The 17,242-nt window shown below is 28.2% G+C and overlaps 1 protein-coding gene across 3 annotated transcripts in view; it reads left to right on the forward strand.

The window, feature by feature from the left end:
* Positions 1–17,242, forward strand: part of LOC113377507 (protein jim lovell) — a 99,858-nt gene that overhangs the window by 10,683 nt on the left and 71,933 nt on the right. For all 3 annotated transcript variants that reach the window (XM_026617858.1, XM_026617857.1, XM_026617859.1), the window contains exon 2: positions 12,756–12,816. The gene's annotated coding sequence lies outside the window, so the exon portion shown is untranslated. The remainder of the gene's footprint in view (positions 1–12,755; positions 12,817–17,242) is intronic.

Below are 17,242 nucleotides of genomic sequence, written 5' to 3' on the forward strand. Positions count from 1 at the left end.
TTATTCGCGGCTAGAAATTTCGTTATTCGCGGATTCCAGTGTATATGAAATCCAATATCCTCTGTAAATGCCGTCTTTTTGACCTATATAATTGCGTTGCGTTCGCCGTCCTCTCCGTTATCAGCGTTTTTGATCAAGTAAGCAAACAGAAAATGAATGAATCATATATGTATGCTTTAACACTTTCCACTCGCGAATTTCGAGATATATATTAATTTTGCCGCCGGACCGGCGGCATTCGAGTCGAAAGGGTTAATATTGTTCGTTTCTGTGGTAAATGCTGCTATGCATGCTTTATTTCTTCATTTTACTCATTCGTAGCAAATATTGTGATTGAGTAACACGGGCTAACAGACCTAATTGCTTGAATCACGTGATAATGATTTGTCTGAAACCGACTTGGAAGAAATGTTAAATTCACAACCCAATGAAGAAGAGGCTTCAGCGTGCACTGAAAACATTTAATTTAAAGAGTCTCAGTGAAGGTTTAAAAATGGCAAATGATCTGTGTGATTTTTTTATGAACATTGATCCATCTATGGAGAGAAGTATTCTCTTTAAGAGGCAAATTGCAGATGTGACTGCCGTTTATCAGTCTGAATTGGAGAAACTCTTGAAAACTACCAAGCAAGAAAAAATTACAAAGTTTTTCAAATCTTTGCCTATTTCTGAACAAAAATGATCAAAATGTTTAATGTATAATATAATTAATTAAATATATAAAGTAATTAATCTAATGCATTTATAAATATAAGTAAAAATATAGTTTTTTATGTATGTACATTTCATTATTTTGACATCTTGGAACGTATACCCTATAATCCCATATAAAATGCCATCCTATATTTGCGGATTTTTCAATATTTGCGGATTATTTGTCATCTTGGAACGTATTCCCGTAATCCCATACAAAATGCCATCCTGTATTTGCGGATTCTTTATTCGCGGCATTTTTACGGAACGCATCCCCCGCGAATAAGGAGGTTCTACTGTATATGTATATATATATATATACCATATATTTATTTATTTATTTATTTATTTATGAAATATACATTAGATATGCTGTATGAAAATTGAATATTATACAAACTTATATATGAAACGCATAATACAGTTGTCGATGTATCTCGATTTAAAAAAGCGACGTAATGAATTTCGTAATGAAACTAAAAATGCCGAAAGTAAATTGTAATTACGATGTGTGCCGTGGAGTGTTCGTTCGAGTTTCGAGCCTGTTGGGGTGCGTATCTAACCTTCTGAAAGGGCTATGCCATGCAGTTTTTTCATTTAAAAGATAATAATGGCACATCGTTTTCTTGGTAGGATTTTAAGCAACCCCTCCAAGCTCATTCCACGGCGCGACAATTATTGATCAACTTTTCTTCTCATGAATAGCAATCAGTAAATGTGCGTACGTATGCGTGCATGGGGACTATGTAAATCGAGTGTACCGTTTTAATTTTTGGAGTCTCACGGAATATATCGGACAAATTCGTTAGGGCGCTGTTCCTTCATTATTTTTTCTCCGAATATATACGCTCTGCCTGACGATCGATATTGTTATTATATGTTATTTCTTTTATTTCGATGCATTCACATCATTCTATTAGAGGTTCCGTACATGGATATTTAAACTTGACCATGTGGTTTGTCATATTGTTAATCTATCTATTTATTATACATAATTATAAATAATTCAAACTTTTCCTTATTTACAACATTCAACATTCACAGTTCAAATATTCATAAAATAATTGATAATTTCGAAAACATTAATAGTTTGAAGCCTCATTGTTTTATAAAAAAATATATGCTTTAATATTTAATTTTTATATTTATTTATGTTTTGGTGTTTTAATTTTAAATAAAATTTTATATAAAAATTATTTTAATTTTTTGTTTTATTCATTAATAATCGTCAATGTTATGTCATTTTATAATTCTACGAATTGGCTTTTATATGTTTCATTGTAACGAAAAAACAATACATATATATATGCGTGTTTGTGGGTATGTATCAATTCATTTATATTGTTATAGGTATTTAATTGAACTTATTTTATATTTCGGGTAATGGTTAACAATTTGCAGAATAACTATAGTGGTGCATGGCATCGTGCCTCAAGGCAAATTGCTGAAACTACCCGTACTAAAATTTAAATTTTTTAAAAGTTTTAGAAGAAAAAATAAAGATTTCTTTGATAATTTTGACTATTTTGGTCATTTTTGAAATTATTGAAAAAATTATAAAACTTTAAACATCGAAACAAATGCTTTGTTTCAAAATACTTATAATTTTTAAAACTTGGAATTTTTTGATTTTTTTTTTTTTTTTTTTTGAAAATTTTGAACACTTTGAAATTTGTTGAAAGTTTTAAATACCAGTTCATATCGGTAGATTCAAATTGCAATATGCATGATCGCCAAATAACATTTTATAAATTTTTTCTTGATCTCCGAAACCGTTGAACCTGCCTTTGCAAAAACTTAATTAATTCTTCATTACATCAGTACAAATGGAATGTTTATAAATCATACAAATTGCATGCTCCGTTCTCTCACAAATTCAATTGCCATCGACACTCTTTGCTTCGTATCCTCGAAACACCTGGACCAATTTTTGCCAAAAACTAATCAGCACGTTCTCTTATCAATAGAAATCGAATGCTTTTTGAATAACTCAATTCGGTTGCGCGATGCTTCCCAAAACGTCGACAAAAAGTATACATTTATACATACATCCACACTGCATACACATATACACACACATTCATTTTTTTCAGGTGTGCCAAATGTTCAGAAACCACTGAAACATAAAGATATGCAATAATTTTCACTTTCAATTTTTGGACGATTACAATAACTTACCCTACGTGAAGTTAATAATAAAAATGTATAACAAATGCTTTGTACTATAAATAATTATTATATTATAAAAATATAATAGTCATTATATGAGTCGGAATAAACTGATTTTATTTTATTTATCAAGATTACAATAATCACGATATTCTAAATAAAAATTATGTGAGTTTTTCGTATAGTGACATAAACATATCTTAAAGATGTTTATCATTTTACGTGCACTTATTTGTTTTTGAATACAAAATAGGGGTAACATGTAAATTCCTGATACTTAGATTCTTTTCTGATACTCTCAAACCATTTGTAACACTTATTGTTAGATTAAGATATATATGGGCTTAGATATATTCAAATAGCATGCAGGATTTATCAAGAAAAACTTCATTAGCTATTTGCCATTGCGCAATATACGTACATACACACACACATATATATATATATATATATATATATATATATATATATATTAATTGCAAAAGAAAAATAAAAATTATAACTAAATATAATATATAAACTAGTAGTGCATGACATGTCGTGCTTTAAGGCAAATTGCTGGAACTTCCTATACCGTGATGAAATTATAGAGGAATTTTAAATGTTTTTAAATAGATTATTATAAATACTGTCACTTTCATTATTCATATTTTATAAACATAAGATAAGAACTTATGAACTGGACTACGACATTTATACATGTTTTATATGAAAAAAATAAATAAAGCTTAATCAAGCGGAGATAGAATTCAAGGACCTTGTCTTATATTTCCAAGAATTATATAAACTGAATTGTTAAGGTAAAATTATTTATTTGAAGTATATAAGTGAGCTTTAGAATTTTATCTAGAGTTAAAATTAAGATTCGAATAATTTTTGATATTCAAATTTTTTTTTTTTTTTTTTGAAATTAAAAAAGAAATTTGGGTATAATACTATCTTCAATTGAAACAAAATTTAAAAATACAAATTTGGCGCCATATACATATGAAAAATGAAACGTTTGCGAACCTAATTGTCAATTTCATTGATACATTGACCCTATGGTATGAAAAAAACGTTTCACGTACCATAATTCGCAATGTCGTTATAAAGGCATTGCAAATATTACCCAAATATCTGTCAGATATGCTTTTAATCAAGCAAATCAAAGTTTGTCAATAGGGTTTATTTTATGTGGTTCCTAAACAGCCTACGGCAACCTTTTATGAGAGATGAACATAACATTATTTGTTGTAAAATTGCCCACAAACGTGAATGACTTTGATGCAGTTATAAAAAGGGGACATGCGACTCGTATCGATGTTACGAGAGGGTGAGGGATGGATATTTTCGGGTTAGGAAAAGTACACATGATCGGCTGAATTGTCAGTCTTTCAAAGGCACATACGTAAGTCGAAGGTGCAGTCAGTTAATAATTTGCAAAGACAATACATTTCGATCGTCTGGCATGTTAACTTATCTGGCCGTTTTGAATAAACAATGAAATTCTTAGTAGGCCTTTATTTATTGCAGTCAGTAAAACTTTAACATTATTTTTGACATGGTATGTTTGCAAAATTTGTATAAAAAACTATTTTCATTATTTGTTATATTTGAACCATTTGACCACTAGGTGCATGGCATCGTGTTAAGGCAAATTGATGAAACTTCCAGTACCAAAAATGAAAGTTTTTAAAAAAGATTAAATTTTTTTTAGAACTTTGAAAAATAATAGATTTTTGAGATTTTTATTTTTTTTCAAAAAATCGACCTTTTTGAAAAATGTAATTTTTTTTTCATACTTTCAAATATTTTGGAAATTTTGAACTTTTTTTCAAAGCAATCGCGATACGTAACTGCATAAAAACAAATTATCGAAGCGCGAGGGCGCCGCGTTGCAGTAAAAACGGATAAACATTGGCACAGAACCCATAGAAAAGTAAACAAAAATTGTTCTTATTATTAAAATATCTATAAAACATGTGATAATTTGATGTGCATATATGTGATAATATGATGTGATCATTTTTGTCCTCCAAATGGCATTTGTTTTTACTTTTTTATTGAATCTCCGAAACCGCTAGACCTGCCTTCCCAAAATTTTCATCAATTCTTCATTTCGTCAATACAAATAAAACATAATTTATTTTTGAATAATTCAAATGGAATGCTTTGTTCTCTCAAAGATTGAATTACTATTTTTACACGTTTTGCCCCGTATCCTTGGAAAGGTTGAACCTGCCTTTGCCAAAAACTAATCAGTACGTCTCCTTATCAATAGGAATCGAATGTTTTTTGTTCGTTAAAATTGGGTGATCCGTGTTCCCGAAGTCGTCGACGAAAACTTGTATCCGTACATACATTACACACACACATACATATTTAAGGTATGTCAAAATGTTCAGCATCCTTTCAAACGTAAACATAAAGGTATGAAAATTTTCATTTTCGATTTTTTTGCGGTTACTATAACTTACCCTAAAGAAAGATAAAAATTCAACAAATGTTAAAATGATTTGTTTCCTATATAAATGTTATAACATCCATTATATTAATATAAATTATAAAATATATTTTTCTGAATTAAATCCAGAATTTTAGCAACAAATGCCTTAGTTCTATTCGATCTACTTTTAAATAATTTTTTTAATATTAAAACATAATTCTGTAACATTTTTTACTATAATATATTTTTCATAATCAATAATTCATTATTTTTGTATAAATGGTATGCTTGATAATATTGCTCAATCAAATTAAAATTTATTTACAATATTATGTCCCATCAACATATTAGACCAACACCTACTTGCTATTTTAAAAAAAGTTTAATTATCTTAAATCAATAACGTTGACAAATTAAATTTTGATCGACACATATACTGCTTATTCGATGAAACCAAAGTAAAAAATGTAGGATTAACCATAAGATTATATAAATATATTTCACCTGTCAAAAGTCTCTCACCACACTTGGCTAATCATATGTGAAATCCGTCTTGACAATGTGTCTGCCACTTGGCCCATGAATTGTATTTTATATTACGATTCAGAATTTGAACTAACTGTTTAAAATATCTATATTATAAATCTACTTCAAATCAAACGATATGATTTTAAAAAAACATATTTTATAAATCGACTTCAATGTCCAATCACTGACAAATATCAAATAAAATTTGGTGATGAATGTGCTTTCATTAATTAAGTATATGTTAATAATTTTGTCATATAATCATTCAGAAATGAGAAAAATAAATGAGTTTCAATTCCAAACAAAATTTTATACAGTTTTGGATATGTTACCCTAATAGACAAAATATTTATGGCTGATTTATATTAAACGTACTATTTTTAAATATAAAGGGTATTTGTGAATGCTATCATTTACATATTAGACTAAAGTACTAAATTATTATTAGTTCTAAGGACTAAAAACTTTTGTTGATTAATACTATTACCCATAACATGAATGTTTTATTGATGGAATTTTTGCGCATCTTAATGATCTTTCTGGCTCTAAAACTTCTCTCAATTTAAAAGGGTCATGGAAAAAATAATGCTAATGTTGGTTCGAAGTTTTAATATACGGTACCTTTCGAACGTACTTGGTGTCACACTTACATATTTGCATTTTCCCATTTATAATTAATGAGTAATTCGTACCAGATCAAAACTAAACTAGTGGGGCGCATGACATCGTGCCTTAAGGCAAATTGCTGGAACTTTTCGTACCAAAATTTTTTTTTTTAAAGATTAACATCTTTGAAAAAAATTTACTCTTTAAAATTAGATTTTTGAGAAACTATAAATTTTTGACAAAAATTTACTTTTTTTTGAAAAAGACTTCTTGAAGAAAAGTGTATTTTGAAATATTTTGGAAATTCTGAACTTTTTTTCAAAGCAATCGTACTGATTTATCTGCATAGAGACGAAATATCGAAGCGCGTAAGCGCCGCGCCGCCGTCTAATGGATAAGCATTAGTACGGAACCCATAGGAATGTAAACAAAATTTATACTTATTGTTAAAATGTCTATAAAATATCTGATAATTTGATGTGCATATGTCTAATGATCATTTTTGACCGCCAGATGGCATTTTTATTTACTTTTTTTACTAGATCTCCGAAACCGCTAGACCTGCGTTCATGAAAATTTGATCAGTTTTTCATCTTGTTAATAAATGTTTTTTGAATTATTCAAATCGGACGCTCCGTTCTCTCAAAATCTGAGTTACCGTTTTTGGCACTTCTTGCCTCATATCTTTGGAACGGCTAGACCTGCCTTTGCCAAAAACTAATCAGCACGTCTCCTTATCAATACGAATCGAATGTTTTTTCAATTATTGAAATCGCTTCATCCGTGTTCTCGAAATCGTCGACGAAAATTTGTATCCGAACACACATACACACACATTCACGAACACACATACACACACGTACATCCATTTATTCTAAGGTATGCCAAAATATTCAGAAACTTTTCATTTTCGATTTTTTTGCGATTACTATAATTTACCCTACGGAAAGTTAATAATTACATATTTTAAAATCTTAAAAACTAGCAATTGGAGCTTATAATAATTAAAAAAATATCATCAGTTTTCATAAAATATTAAATTATATGCATTCAAAGCTTTAATTGATGCAGCTCTATATTGTGCTGCATGTTAATCATGACTACAACATCAATATTTAACTACAAGCTCAAATTTTGGAAATATTTAATATTTAGAATTCATTTTGTCTTTTTTTTTGACTTAGTTTTGCTTTTAATTTAGATTTCCGTATGGGTAAAATTTTTCAGACAGTTTCTTCTTTTTACAAAAATCTACATAATAGTGCATTTTTATCTCGATTTTTCACGGTATTGCTTTGCTAGAATTATAATTATTGTTGCTGTTTTATTTACCTTTTTGCAGTAAATTTCAATATTATAGAAATTAATGTTATCGATATTTTTCATTCTTGCTCCTAATAATTTACGATTTTTGATTTTTTGTTGTATTTTTCCCAGTTTCAATTTAGACTTGTCAGACAGAATAAAATTGCAAAATAACAATATTCGCACAAAACAATTTATAAATCAAATATTTATTTAATTATGTAAGCCTTTAAAATTTCACAACGTATGTATGATAGTGTGAGATGCAAAAATTCAATTTTTTAGAAATTGCAATGTTCTTCAATTTTATAATTTATATTTTTATAGACTAATGATTTATTATCATTTCATCACATTTAATAAATAAAAGTACAAAATCCCAATGTAATAAAGTATTATGCAATGTGAAATAATTATTATTTTGCAATGATACTGCTATGGAGTCAATTTATTAAAACTAGCAATATCTCTAATTATTGTTTTTTTTAAAAAAAGGTAAATTAAGCACAAGATTTTTAAATTAGTTCGTTTTTTATTGCCACAAATTTTGACTTAAATTTTTGACGATTTATGTTTTACCGATCATTAGGATCTACTACATGTTTTGCCAGTGTTTTGTAATTTTTTTAAATTGTCATGGTTAGAGAGAGAATTATCAATTTCTTTATATTGTTTAAGATTAGATCTGCCAAAGAGAGCTGCTAATATTCCTACTCATGCATACACCATGAGCAACAATATATTTATTTGCTTTTTATTATTTTTATTAAAATATTTTTTTATGTACCTTTAGCACTAGGGTTATTCGATAGTAGCACAGCAATTACAATCAAATTTTCACACAAAGTCAAACAATTATTTTGAAGGTCAGTATCAATCGCAAAAAATGAAGGGCATCAAATGCACTATCGTGCTTGCTAATATTGCCAAAATCGCCCCTTCCGCTTTTAGCAAAGGGGTAGCTCTTTATCCCCTAATATGCTTACCTGCACAATACTTGAACGGTTCATAATATTATTGTAATAGAATTGTATTTTTACAATTGCTTGTGTGCTGATTCAATACTATCAATATATTAGTGTATATCTGCGGATATATCTAAATATTATCGATACTTGCAACTCTATTGCGAATTGATGCAAATCTAACTTTTATATATAAAGGTTTCTGGGTTTGTATAATTTGTACACACACGCACACACACAAATATATATATATATATATATATATATATATATATGTGTGTGTGTGTGTATACAGGGTAGCGCGGGACACAAAGGTCTAATTTGATTTTAAGTAATTATATTATAAAAACCAAGCCAATTATAAAACAAATCACCGCAAATCAAACGAACAACTATGTTCAGTAAAACTCCCAGCTAATTCATCCTTGTAGTAATGTGTTTTTTAACCTGTTTTTTAATCATTTGTAACCTGGCCTTTTTTATCCCATAGGCGGGGTACAAACAGTCGCAATGTCTTATTTTAATTTTAAAAGGATTTTACAAAATAATAGCTACATTATTCAACCAATGCCAAATATAAATTTCATGGGTGCATTTTTTACAGAGAAAACACTGTATATAACCTTAATCTGGTATTTTGTCAGAAATGTTTATCAGTAGAGTTGGAATAATTATTTATTTAATTTATCTCTTTTTAATTTGCTTTTTTTAACTTAATTTTTTTATTTGCTATTTTTTATTTTTTACTCTTTTGCCAGGGTGATGGTTAGGTTTATCCTTTTTACCCTGACCAGAGGTGAGCTTTTATTGAGGTTATACAGAAAAAAAAACTGTTGAATCTAACTAAAAATTAACTATATATCTTATATAGTTAAATAACATGTACTTAAAAATTATATTAAGGTTTCGTTAATTAAGTAAACTAAATTAAGCAACAGTGCTCATGACCGAAAAAGCTTACAACGAAAGAAAATACTTTTGTTACTGATTTGCAAAAATTATAGGAACACTATAATATATTAAGTAAATAAAAATGTAACTTTGCTGCCATGTAAATTTTTTAATAAAATTTTGAAATGAAATTAATAATTTTCTATGCCACAAGCATATTTTATTGTGTAAGATTCAATTTACATTTTGGTGTATCAATCAAGTATCATGTGTAGATTTTCTATATTCTAGAACTTTAATTATTATTCATCTTAATTATGAAATAAATTTTCAAGTTTTGCAAAGTTTTGTATTGCATCATAGTAAACGCTTTGAAATTTCGATGCCAACTTTATGGCGTGGTAGCTTTAGACAATAATAAATAGTTTTAAAATAATTATAAAATTGGATTATTAAAATTAACATATATATTTTATTTTACATTTTTAATTTAGTATTAACAATTGGTATTTTAAGAATATCAGATCTATTTAGGAAAAATTACTAGGCGTTAAGGTCAAACATTGAATTGAAATTTTAACAAAAGATACTAATACCGTATCAATTATAATAAAAAATACCAATAAACAAGCTTGTGTAAAAATAAGCAGATAGACCTCTAGTTCTGTTAATTTAATATAATTAACTTAAATTAAATACTACCTCAAAACACGCACACACACACACACACACACATATATATATATATATATATATATATATAAATATATATATGCAATTTTTCTAATATTAATCAATGCATTATTATTATACAGCCAATAAATGGAGCTGGAATAGGTTATTTCTCTAAAATGTTTTGCATAAATAAAGTGATTCATTCCGAGTGTGTGTGAAAATTATTTGAATATACGAGTTTCTTGAACCTGGGACACCGGCGCTTCTATATCAACTAAGTCCTTTGTGAATAATTTTTCAGCAGTAAAAATACGAATTCGGGAACTATCTCTTCGCCGACTCTTATTTGTTTCGCGCGCGCACTTGCGGTTCAAATCTATAGAGATCTCTCTATAATAATGGCTTTGCATAATAAAAAGTTGTATATTGACTGTAGTAACAAATTAGTTCCATAAAAACTACATTGGAAATATAATAATTTGATCTAAAATAATATATAAGAATTTATTTAAAAAACGGATTAACTTGTGTTATTAACAATATTAATATTAATATTACAATATTAATATTAAAAACATACAATATACAATTTTAATATTAAAAACTTTTTCTTCTTCTAATTTTATATTTTTTCACTTATATAAAACTTTAAGTTTTTTAGAAAATGGCATCTGAATTTAATAATAAAATTAAAAGTTGCCTATTTTTGAAATATAGGTAATTTCTCAATTATTGTACAAAAAAGATATTCACGTACTTATTTTATTAAAACGAAGACAAAAATAAATTATTGACGAAAGTATATTTAAACTGATAATAAACAAATGATTATTTATTGAGCTGCAATTAAATTGAACCTATAAATAATTTTGACTTTATTGTTCGATAATTAATAATTCATTATAATCAATCATAATAATTATTGTTCATCATAATAAATAATAAATATTAAAAATCGTTCTTATTCCAGGCCTTAAACCAAATGATTTTTTTAAAAATACAATCTGGGTAAATAGACTTAAAAGTTAAGTTTGCTCTAAATAACGAAAGAAATAGCAACAATACAGCTATCAGAATATTTAAATTCAATTACAGGTAACATAATTCAAGCAATATGTCTATATTTTGTTTAGAATAAAATATCACCATTAATTAACCGTTAAATCATATATATATATATATATATATATATATATATATATATATATATAAATATAAATATTTTTCTTTCTTGTATTTAGAGGTACCTGCAATATTGGAAATTACCATTCGGTTAAAATTTTAGAGGATTATATTACATTACTAAGTATAAAATAGAAATTTCAAACAATGAAAATTATGACAATCACGGTAAAAATAAATTAATGAAGCGCAAATATTAAGTATATACTTATTTCAATGTGTATAAAACAATCATAATTTTACGCATAGTGATTAATTTCTTCATGTTATATACTTTAATTAATAATTTAATTAAAATTAATAATTAATTAAGCTAATTCATGTTATATACTTTAAAAAATATATATTTGATAAAAATCATTATTTCGGAAATTGTTGACATTGAAAATTGAGGTGATGATTGTCCATATGAACAAAATTTATCATTGAAGTACTTTGTTTTTTGTATTTTTAATTATACGAATCTTGAGAGTAATCTTACCAAAACGTATATATATATATATATATATATATATATATATCAAATGTGTGTGTGCAATTATATATCTCCATAAACATACCATATATCTACGTATACATACGCGAACGGCTTAAGAATATATACCTATAGGGTTGGAAGTAAGAGGCGATACAGAATGAAAGAGATAGCGAAAGAAAGAGAGAAAAATGAAAGAAGGAAACAAAGAAAGAAAGCAAGAGTGAAAAGGAAGAGAGGGTATGGGGCGCGTGGGTGCCCATCCCCAAGTGCGCTGTCTTAATACACAAAATTCAAAGTAAGGGAAGAGTTAAAAATATCGGATTTTCGGCAAAGGGAATGAAATTGCAAAATATTCCATCCTGCTGTAAACGTGCAGTTTTCCCTAATGAAAGCCCCTTTTAAAAATGTTTTTGCATATGATATGTAACGAGTTTTTACCTTATCTAATTGTTCCTTTTCGAACCCTTCGGAATCAATATCTTCGGTAACAAAAAAAAAGGGTTAAATAAAGATATGCAAAAAATATGTATGCGAGTTTGAGACTTTTCATGCATAAGGTTTTCGTATCAATAATCTATATCCATGCCTTTGTCGAATATTAGTGATTTCTTATACTTTAGAAAAAGAAGCAGCCCGCTTATTTGTGTTGTACTTTCTCCGACCACGATCTATACAGGATTTAGCGTAGAGGGGAACTTCACCCCGTATAGAATATATGCAAATAAGTTTTCTAATAGAAGCCTTTAAAATTTTTGTATGCGAATAATGCGTTTATTCAATAGTTCTGCATAATTTTTAAGAAATTATAAAATAACTACTTTTCTTTCATTTCAAGGTTTCGATCGCTCGCACTTTACATACTATACTGCACGTAATTGACAACAGCGCGAATCGAGGTAAGATTATATAATTATTATTTTTTTTAGATTTTAATTGTGCTAAATAAATCTTAAATATTTTGTGCTCATAGTTTTTAGTCAAATGTTTGGCCTCCCACAATTTTGATGTTCAAATAAAATCTAAAAATATTCTGCTTAATTGTTTTTCTTTATTGTTCTAATTTAGGCCTAGATGATTACAAACTGTTTTCGTTTTATTGTCTCTATCATGTGGCAATTGAACTTCTGTTAAAATTTAGTTATTTAACAAAAATGTTATATTTGTGGTATAAATCATTTGCCGGATATTTTTCATTTTAATATATACGAGCTTAATGACATAATAGTAATAGCCATATGGGTATTTTTTATAAAAATGGCATATATTGTGTAGATTCTACACTGTAGAACAGTCTGGGGCTAACAGTTAGGCGGGCGCTTAAAATTTATATGTAGTAGTTTTCAAGAGATTTAGTTAATGAATTTGTTCTTTATATATGAGTTATCAGTAACATTGTGAAGATATTTTAGTATTTTATACTATAATGCAGAGAATGAATTAATATAATTTTAGAAGTTTGAGATTTTGAGAACTATCAATAATATATAAAAGATCAGCATTTTCCTTGTGCTAACTTTACAAATTGTAAACTGCTTAGTTTTTTTTGAAAGGAGATTTGACATCAGTGAGTGAGATGTATTCCTCCATTTCCGTATTTGCTTCAATTTGTATTTTAGTGAATAGATTTTGTTTTAGCGTTATAAACTGTTATCTTCTGCAATGTAACTTATGTGTTTTTCCGTGACATTTTTCCTTTTTGAGCGCCCCCACCTGGGGCTAATCGCCAAAAATTCAATCGCTCACGCGCCTTTTCCGCATAAATTTATTCCAAGTGACGCAGAAAGAGTAAGGAGCAAAATTTCAGTGTTAATTTAGTAAAGCACAATTAAATCAGCGTTAGTGCGCGCGCGCCTCGAACACACGGACGCTGGAACACACGCACCAATGCCTCGCACTTCATGATGAATCTCAAATGAATTTTCAGATGAGGTTTTGACAAGATTTTTGGAACTTTTCCCTTCCAGGCTCACGAAGCTCAAGATTTCGTTGCTTTCGTTACTTTCGCTAGGTCGAAGCGCGAGCCTGATATTTCGAGATGATTAGCTCGATAAGCGAAACTGACCATTTAGGTCGTAACACGCTCAGAGCTACAGAACTATGTATACGTAACACGTACACTATATGATTAACATAAATACAAGTTTATTTTTGAACTACGGCTATAAGAATCGCCCATAATAATTAATAGCATGAAAAAATTATATTGCTCATAAAATTAATTATAATTAATTTCGTTTAGTTTCAACTTGAATAAACTTGATTTCAAACGATATTTTTTAATAATGTATTTACACTTTCAGTTATACACATATCTGCACATGCACGCAAAGCACGTGGATTTATTTTGGTTTGTTTAAAGTTTTCGAATTAAAAAAGTCCATTATTTATTGTTTCAAAAAATAAATAGAAGCTATTAACTCATTAATTAAATTTTGATTATTTTACAATGTTTGAACTAAAATGATATCTACTACACTAGCGAACCTTGATTAAATATTTTTGTATTAAAATTACAAGATTGCGATATATACGTTCAATTGCTTTTGAAAAAGGACCTAAAAGGTCCTGAAATTATATATATATATATATATATATATATATATATATATATATATATATATATTGGTCTAAAACCAGTGCTGGATTTACAGTAGGGGCAGTCGGGGCTACTGCCCAGGGCGACAGGTTTTCGGGGGTGATAAAATTTGGTGATTATTAAAATTTATTATTTTGCTTTGCCTCACTCTCCGAAAGTAAATTATCAAATTGGTTAATAAGTTATTATCAAATTTGGCAATTTGGCTAATATAAAGTTTCGTAAATGAGCTAAAAGTCTAAGAAAAATATGTTTTTCAGATCTCGAGCCCTCTTAGGACATTGAAACCATACCGAATATTACTGTAAAATATTATAGAGAAAAGAACGTAAATGCAAAAGAGTATCGGATTCTCTATTCAGTGACTACTCATTTCGCAAGTAGATCAACTTGGGGGTCAGAATAGAAAGTATACAGGGTCTCATTGTCTTGCTACTCGATATCTTTGGTAATAATTATTATTATTAGTATTTTATAAATATAATTAAATTTAAAAATATAGAAGTACGTTATACAAATAATGTCAAAATTCATACACAAAAAATAATACATTTAGTAATTATAGTTCGAATAAACTTTGAAAAAACATCGCTATAATAGGATAATCGTATATTTTATATCTCTCTGGTCCATCAAGTCAAGTCGGCTGTCCTTGAATATATCTAGGAACAATATATTTCGTAAAAAACTATTGGCGGTATTACGGTAAATTTCAATTGAGCAATATTTATCGGTTTTAAATATTACAAAAATTCAGGGTTTAAATATTATATCAATCGATTTTTTTTTTGAAAAATTGAATAAATTTGAATGCATTGTTTATTACGATTATAACAAATATAATACGAGCATAATCGATAATCAAGACGAATTACTAAAAACAATATCGTATTCGGATTCAGATGATTAGGTTTCCATAATATGGGCTTTAATACCTGAGTCACCCAGTAGCAGCTTGCTATCAAAATAATTCTAATTACAATCAGTTTACAAAACTAATAAGGCATGGCATCGCGCCTTAAGGTAAATTGGTGAAACTTTCCGTACCAAAAATTAAATTTATGTGTGTGGGTGTTCGGATACAATTTTTCATCGACGATTTCGGGAACATGGTTCAACTGATTTGAATCATTCAAAAGCATTCGATTCTTATTAATAAGTTAACGTGCTAATTAGTTTTTGGACAAGGCAGGTGTAACCGTTTCGAAGATACGAGGCAAAAAGTGCCAAAAACGGTAACTGTTTTTAAGAGAACGGAGTGCCTGATTTTAATAATTCAGGAAACATTTTACTTGTATTGACAAAATGAAAAACTGATTAAATTGTTGGTAAGACAGATCTAGCGGTTTCAGAGTTCTAGTGAAAAAAATGAGATTAAAAAGCCATTTCGCGGTCAAATATTATCATTAGACATATGTACAGCAAATTATCAGATATTTTATAAAGATTTTAAAAATAAGTATAAATTTTGTTTACATTTCAATGGATTCCGTAATATCTTTTGTATCTATGCACCTAAAGCAGTGCGATTGCTTTGAAAAAAAGTTCAAAATTTTCAATATATAGAATTTTTTTTTTCGATTTTTCAAAAATTTCAAAATTCATAAAAATTAATTTTTTAAGGTAATTTTTGGTACAGGAAGTTCCATACACCACTAATTACTTCTTTCATTGGATCTCCGCAACCGATGAGTCTACCTTTCAAAAATTCAATAAGTTCTTTGTTTCGTCAATACAAATAAAATGTTTTTTGAATTATTTATATCGGACGCTTTGTTCTCTCAAAAATAGAATTAATATTTTTGACACTTTTTGCCCTGTATTTTGGAAACTTCTCGATCTGCAGTTTCCAAAAACTAACCAGCATGTCTCTCCATTAATACGAATCGAATGTTATTTGAATCATTCAAATCAGTTGATCCGTGTTTACGAAATTGTGAATAAAAATTTGAATACGAACACACACACACATATATATATACAATCATCAACTTTTTTAAGGCATGCCAAAATGTTCAGAAACTTCTGAAACGTAAAGATATCCAAAAAAAATTTATTTGCTATTTTTTTTGCATTTACTATGACTTACCCTACGGAAAATCTTTGCATATTATCGGAAAATCTGTGCATATTTGATCTGTATTTGAATTTAATGCTGTTTTCATTTCATGAAAGAATGGTTTAAAATTTGCCAGTTTAACTGGCCTACAAAACAATTTTTTTCGGGTTATAATTTTAAAAATTCAAATACCAATTTCACTAGTGCTTTTGGATGCTAGTTCGATAAGAGTAAGCAGTAGTTTAGCCAGGGTGTTGTAATTTATTGACTAATGTAAAGTGCTTCTAATTAACTTCCCGTAGGGTAAGTTATAGTAATCGTAAAATTTCTCGACGTTTCAAAGGTTTCTGAATATTTAGAAAAAATGGATGTATGTGTGTGTGTATGTGTGTGCGTGTGTGTGTGCGGATACAAATTTTCGTCGACGATTTCGGGAAGACCGATCAACCGATTTAAATCATTTTTTTTTAGGAGAATTTTTAAATAATTTAGGTTTTTGAGAGAACGAAGCGTCCGTTCAAAAATTCAAACAACATTTTACTTGTATTGACAAGATAAAGAATTGATCAAATTTTCATGAAGGCAGGTCCAGCGGTTTCGGAGATCTAATAAAAAAAAAGTAAAAAAAAAGCCATTTGGCGGTCAAAAATGATCATTAGACGTATGC

This window comes from Ctenocephalides felis, unplaced genomic scaffold (genome assembly GCF_003426905.1).
Source record: "Ctenocephalides felis isolate EL2017-DRISC unplaced genomic scaffold, ASM342690v1 CF-g0.4_SCAFFOLD_01886, whole genome shotgun sequence".
In the NCBI taxonomy this organism is placed as follows: Eukaryota; Metazoa; Arthropoda; class Insecta; order Siphonaptera; family Pulicidae; genus Ctenocephalides; species Ctenocephalides felis.